Source organism: Phycodurus eques, chromosome 13 (genome assembly GCF_024500275.1).
Source record: "Phycodurus eques isolate BA_2022a chromosome 13, UOR_Pequ_1.1, whole genome shotgun sequence".
Classification (NCBI taxonomy): Eukaryota; Metazoa; Chordata; class Actinopteri; order Syngnathiformes; family Syngnathidae; genus Phycodurus; species Phycodurus eques.
In genome coordinates, this window is record NC_084537.1 from 6,426,626 (window position 1) to 6,433,895 (window position 7,270).

Sequence of the window (7,270 nt, forward strand, 5' to 3'; positions counted from 1 at the left end):
ATTATAGGTTAGGTGTTTAAGAAGTTGATCGCAAGAGGGAAGAAGCTGTTGGAATGTCTACTAGTTCTAGTTTGCATTGATCGGTAGCGCCGACCTGAGTGAAGGAGCTGGAAGAGCTGGAGACCGGGGTGCGGAGGGTCTGAGAGGATTTTGCACGCCCTTGTCTTAGTTCTGGCAGCGTGCAAGTCCTCAATAGTGGGTAGGGGGGTACCGACAATCCTTTCAGCAGTTTTGATTGTCCGTTGCAGTCGGAGTTTGTCCTTTTTTGTAGCAGCACCAGACTGTGATGGAAGAACACAGGACTGATTCGATGACCGCTGTGTAGAACTGTCTCAGCAGCTCCGGTGGCAGGCCGTGCTTTCTCAGAAGCCGCACGAAGTACATCCTCTGCTGGGCCTTTTTGAGGACGGAGTTGATGTTGGATGCCCACTTCAGGTCCTGAGAGATTGTAATTCCCAGGAACTTGAAGGTCTCGACGGTTGACAACGTGAGGGGCAGCTGTGGCGAAGGATGCCTCCTGAAGTCCACGATCATCTCTACAGTCTTGAGCGTGTTCAGCTCCAGGTTGTGTCGGCCGCACCACAGCTCCGGCCGCTCCGCTTCCTGTCGATATGCAGACTCGTCACCGTCCTTGATGAGGCCGATGGCAGCGGTGTCATCTGCAAACTTCAGGAGTTTGACAGTCGGATTCGCTGAGGTGCAGTCGTTCGTGTAGAGAGAGAAGAGCAGCGGAGAGAGGACACAACCTTGGGGCGCCACAGTGCTGATGCTGCGTGTGGATGGGGTGGCCTCCCCCAGCCTGACCTGCTGTGTCCTGCCCGTCAGAAAGCTGTAAATCCACTGGCAGACGGCAGGTGAGACGCTGAGCTGGAGAAGCTTGGTTGAAAGGAGTTCAGGGATGATGGTGTTGAACGCTGAGCTGAAGTTCACGAACAGGATCCTCGCGTAGGTCCCTGCACTGTCGAGGTGTTCTAGCATGAAGTGCAGTCCCATGTTGACTGCATCATCCGCAGACCTGTTCGCTTGGTAGGCAAACTGCAGGGGGTCCAGCAGGGGACCTGTGACACTCTTGAGGTGGTCCAGCACGAGAGGTTCAAAGGACTTCATGACCACAGATGTCCAAGCGACAGGCCTGTAGTCATTCAGACCCAAGATTGCAGGTTTCTTGGGGACTGGAATGATGGTGGAGCGTTTGAAACAGGATGGAACTTCGCACATTTCCAAAGATCTATTGAAGATCTGAGTGAAGACTGGAGCGAGCTGGTCCGCGCAGACTTTGAGGCAGGATGGGGACACATGGTCCGGGCCTGCCGCTTTGTTAATCTTCTGTTGTTTGAAGATGCGTCTCACATCCTGTTCATGGATGGTTAACGCAGAAGTCAGAGGTGTGGTTGTGGTCGCGGGTGCGGCCGGGTGGGTGTGTGGTGTGAAACTGTCCTTTTCAAATCTGCAGTAGAAGATTTGAAAAGGACAGTTATAAGGACAAAGTGACCTCGTTTCGTTTGGCTATGCTGCTCAGTTTTGAGTTAGCTGCATTTAGCTTCCATAGCAAGACCCATTGACCACTCCAGCATGCAGTTAGCAAGGTAACGATGGCTACACCCCGAAAATGCATCTTCGTCGGATGCCTCAATTTACATAACAGCTCGGTGACATTATTTAAGCTCCCCAAAAATTAGGTAATAAAAAAGCGATGGACTGACTTTTTGAAGACAAACTCAGAGGAACACAAAAGCTGGCAGATCTTGATTTTCATGCACGTGTTTGTCAGTTTGGCAGACGTCAAGCTGGGTGTACTGGCGCAACGAGGATGTGTCCTTTAAAATGTGCCTGGGCACAGTGACAATTTGGAGGCAGAAAGTTGGTCTAAACTCACCCTTGCTGGGACCAGGTCTAAATCTGGGACAGTAGGTAGACCACTGGTTTTGTTGAATTTGATTTGGGCGCAGGCAGACAGATTCTGAGCTCTGCAGACGTGTGTGGTGGATGTCAGACTTATTCCATTCATAAATATGTGAACAGTAAGCATCAAACCCTCTGAATCAATTCATTGATTACATAATAATAATAATAAGACGAATTTGAGGTTGGGGGTTTGAATAATCAATCAATCAATAATACATTATATAATATTATACAAAGTAAATCATCCCACTGGCCAGCACGGGGGGCAAACGAACGATCAGGGGTGGGAGGGCAGTCTCTAAGTGCCCATTTCACTGCGCAGAGATTTGTGATCAACCTTTACATCATCCCCTCACGGAGATCTGCCTGCAGTTCAGTATGAACGTGCTTTGCGTGCTTCAACCTCCTGGAGATGAGCAAATCAGTTTCCTTGCCATGACGAAGACTGTGAGTGCGTTTCTTGCAGGCCGCATTTAAAGGAAATGAGAGGAGCCCGTTTGATTAGACAGGATTAGAGTTGGCTGTGATCATGCCCACAGCAGCGCAGACGTCCCTATTTTGACATTCGCTGGAGTACGCCGGTCCACGAAATTTCCAACAATGGGTCTAACCCGCTTCTGCGTAGTGTTACCCCATGAAAATAAAGCTCGAAAACTTGGGCTGACAGCAGAGCTATGTCGGCCCCCCTCATGCTCTGACATCGTCTTTTGGCATTTACACCCCGAAAAGAAATTTGACCTCTTAAGGTCTTAAACAAGGGGGCTGAGGTGTGGGCCAGAGAAGTGGGGCAGGGGGCATGAAAAGCTTTGGATCTGGATGACATCAGACATTCTTTTGAAAACAGAAAACATGGCGGAAGATTGGGAATGTGCTCTCGTGTAGAGGTTTTATGATGTCTGGATTTGTGTGGTGTAGAACTATATTGAGAGGTCTCCTTGGACAAACTCCCGTCTGTTGCATGAGTTGGTCCAGTAAACCTATTTTCAGGTACGACATGACCAACTGTCCGACTGATACCCTGCAAGGCGCTTTCACACATGGTCCTTAATTTGTTAAACAAACCGCATGTTTGAGTTGTGATTTACAGCTAATCTGGACAGACAATGGTCATGTCTTTCATTCTTTTTAATAATTTACGACAGGTAGAATTTATAGTTCCGGCTTCCTAGACGTGCATGCCGCCATATCCATATGTCTGTGATATAATGAGATTTTAGCACAGCGAGATTGTAAATTATGCTGTGATTTGCTCTCCTGCTATTTTGTCGGGCACATCTTTCGAGCATGTGTGAGTGTGTGTGTGAGCAGGGAGGGGATGGGCTTTAGCTTGGGGATATGGCTGGCATTTGGCTGCCACAGCGCTCTAATTGCTGACGTACACACAGATAGATGGGACCTGATGGTTGGTGTCGCCACTGGAGGGAGAAAGGAGGAGGCGACGGGAGAGGGTGGCTGGGGGAGACGAGAAGGAGGAAAGAGAATAGGGAGGAGGAGGACAGGGATGTGGGGGCATGGATGGATTGGTAAATAGATGGAGAGACAAGTGAGAAGGAGAGATATCGTCTTGTGGCGGGAGACGCAGGTGCCAGCGGCTACACGGCCAAGCGGTTAACCACACTGAAGGAGCCGCATTTAGTAAAAGCAAAGTGGGAAGACAAGAGGAAAGACAGGATCCACATTCATCTCGCTCTCAGATCCGTTGCTCCAGGGAGCTGTTGGAAAATGAAGAATTACATGGCCCTGATCCGATTACATTACGGAACCAGTGATTACATGCATTTGACTCTTGTACCAACGAAGAAAAAAAATGAACGGATGGAAGAGGAAACATACATGATCTGATTAATTATGTAATTACGTGGTATTTGTTTCGGCTATGATACATGAGCAACATTTTGAGGGAAGGTAGACGGGTAATTTCATCAATGTTTCACTGACTGCCATTGCAACCTGCTCTAATAATAATAACAATAATAATAATCTGGCTTTCTAGCCACTCTCAGACCAGACAAGCATACCGCTTTATTCTGAAAAATGGAAACCCAATACATTGCTTGAACTGTCAGATTGGAACAAAAAGTTAGATAGTATTCTTGTAACATCACACCTTCATAATGCGATGATTATTTTCTTTTCAGTGGCTCTTATACTTTGTATCATTGAAAGAAAAAAAAAACAGAACAACTCCGTGAGGAAAGCTTAAGTTATGCAGCATCTCAAAGTAATGCTGTTCATTCAATGTTCGATTCATGGGTCAGTGGAGGACAGATGAAGGGGAAGCGAGTGGTTGTCCCCTACCGTACTTCATGGCGCAACTAGATCAACGTGAGTGCACTCGGAGAAAAACTAAGGGCTCTATTTTCGTAGATGGCAGATCTGCGGCAGAGCACAAAAACTGCCGTATCTTGATTTTCGTGCGAGCGCAAGGCTCGCTATGCCTGTTTGCCAATTTGGCAGACCGGTCTGTGGCGAGGTGAGCATACCGGCGCAACAAAGGCACATGTGAGAATCAACACCTCATATTGTATTTAATAAGGATACCTGCTCATATAGTCTGCTGTCACACCGGTCAAGAGTAGTGATAAAGCTCCACGCACGCACCAGTCGCTGCGATTCCGCATTGTCCTCTTCCGCATAGAGATGTCCCCACTTGAGATTGTGAGTGCGCCACATTGAAAGTTTGATGATGCAACAAACTCCAGCCTCATACGTCAACATACACCAACTCAACAATAGGAACGCTACACTCCTTCAGGCAAGAATGCAGATGTATCGCCCTAAATGAACTGTTATCCCCGTACAAGGAGTACCACAGGTAGCCGATTATTTCCGATGCATGATCGTCATAGTGTTGCGAATTAGTACACCATGTCACACAAAAGGACCATGTTTTGGGCATCACTACCAGCACAAGGTGGTGGCACGTGTGCTCCTAGCTTTACAATTCATGACTGTACTCTCTTCAGATGCAACATGTATCACGTGTCTGGCCTGCCAGAGCTGCTGCAAAACATCTTAATGAGCTGGTTTGAGAATTTGGATAGAAAACATATGAGCTTTAGATTGGAGGCAACTGAACACCAGTGTAGACATTTTGCTTCTGTTCTTTTAGACCAAAGCTTTCAGTTGCTCAATCAAAGCTTAAAACCAATGTTCATGTCATTTGGAAGGCAGTGAGCGAGTCCTTGTCGTCATGGGATAATAATGTGCTGATGGTCAAAACATCTCATTTGTGAATGCTACCTTTTGGTGCACAATTAGTAATACCTACACCGTTGGATATAATCTCCGTAAACAGATTGGAATCAGTCATGTGTTCTTACATAAAACGCACCTATGGCTCACAAGAAGAACAAAAATTCCAGAAATTCGGAAGAAAAACTGGTGCAACAATAGGGATAAAATATTGTGTTGACTTCAAGACAGGGAACAGTCAGAGTGCATTTCCTCCCTCGTCGCTCCGGTCCCTCCGTCATCTTCAAACATCCATAGGGAGTGACTTGTTATTTGCTCTGAGCTCTCTGCCTGGTTTGGCTTTTTGATTAGAGGGAGACAGGAAGAAAGAGAGAGGCAGACGAGAGGGAGTGAGCGGAGATAGTGAAGACAGAAGCAGCCTTGAGGCACATGTCAAGCAATGTCACAGATAATCACACATTGTCTTAAAATAGCTTTGAAAAATCGCAGTGTTGGGGGGATGGATGGGGGGCTGATGTTTTCGGGGGGCATCACAGCACATGTTCTACAATTAAAGACCAAAAGAAATTAATTTCTGACATCTCCTAAGGGAAAGTTTATCAAGGGCAACATATACAAAATGACATGTCTGTAGAAAAACAAAAGAGGAAGCCCAGAGTCTGTCGACTACTGCGCAGTACAACTGTCGTATGCTCACGATACAGAGATATGCACGGGTCACTACAATGGTGTATTTGGTCAGTCAACAACGCGACGACAGTGTTGGAATACACAGTTATTATAGGTCGAGAAATATTTAGACAATGATAACGATGAGTTTTCCCAACGTTACTTTAATAGCAGTGATGTGCCTGGTGAATCTGTGATCAAGCTAAAAATAATGTTTATTCCTGAAGATGTTTAATGGTGTGTCAAATGAGATAACAAGGACGGCTGCCCCCCCTTCCCGTTTGAATTAAACAAGCCATTGATTTTATGCTGCATATTATTGTGCCATATTCTCCAAGAGCTCATTTAATAGAAATATATAATTATTAGACATAGACACATAGCACACACTCTTATGTGCTTTTTGTGGTATTAAAAAAAAGCTAACTGCACTAATTCATAAAATCCAAGTTATAACCACCCTGTGAAAATTGAACCTTATGTAGTATCAACTGAGCATGGGTTGGAATACTTTGTTATGCACGGATAAAATGATATCTATTTAATATTTCCAAACTAGTCACCCATCAATTTGTAATAATATGATGCGGCACGGTGGACGACTCGTTAGCACATCTGCCTGACAGTTCTGAGGACCGGGGTTCAAATCCCGGGCCCGTCTGTGTGGAGTTTGCATGTTCTCCCCGTGGCTGCGTGGGGTTTTTCTGGGCACTCCGGTTTCCTCCCACATCCCAAAAAAACATGCGTGGTAGGTTGATAGAAGACTCTGAAATACCCTTAGGTGTGAATGTGTGCGCGAATGCTTGTTTGTTTATATGTGCCCTGCGATTGGCTGGCGATTGGCATGTTAATCTGGATATCTTCCAGATGCGAATAGCTCAAGCACGACACATTGAAACGTGTATGCAAAACATCCCAGACTCGGTAGTCCTATATCATCCATGGCTTTCTTCATATTTCAGGCATTGCCCCTCAAAATTATGTGAACTTTTTCCTTCTTTATTGCCCAACTACTAAGAATCACTCTATCATATGTGAGCCACGAAGCTGCCGGGCATGCAAAGTTCCGCGTTGTAAATTAAAACTAGAATCAACGCACTGTGCTATGATGCTAAGCAGTGACATCAGACACAAAGATGAACTCCAAGGCAGGCACGTCTGAGAAAAGAATCAGCAAGTGGTCACGTACCTTCTTTATTCTGCAAAGTCTGTTTCAATACCAGTTGGCTCAGAGTTTTTTTTTTGTAGCTGCAGTAAACTTGTAGTCTCTGGGTTTTTGTTTTTCAGGTGGTATATTAAATTAGTCGTGCTGAAGGGTCAGCCGTGGCCAAGTGGTTAACACTAGAAAACACTTGTGTTAAGAGCATCGGCTGCCATCGTGTGGACCCCAGTTCAAGACACCGACCAGCAGAAAGAGCTTGAGAAAATGCACCGACAGCACCTCCACCCCTACCATCCCTCGGCCCCACGGCCTTGGTGTCCTTGAACAAGATTCAGGTCC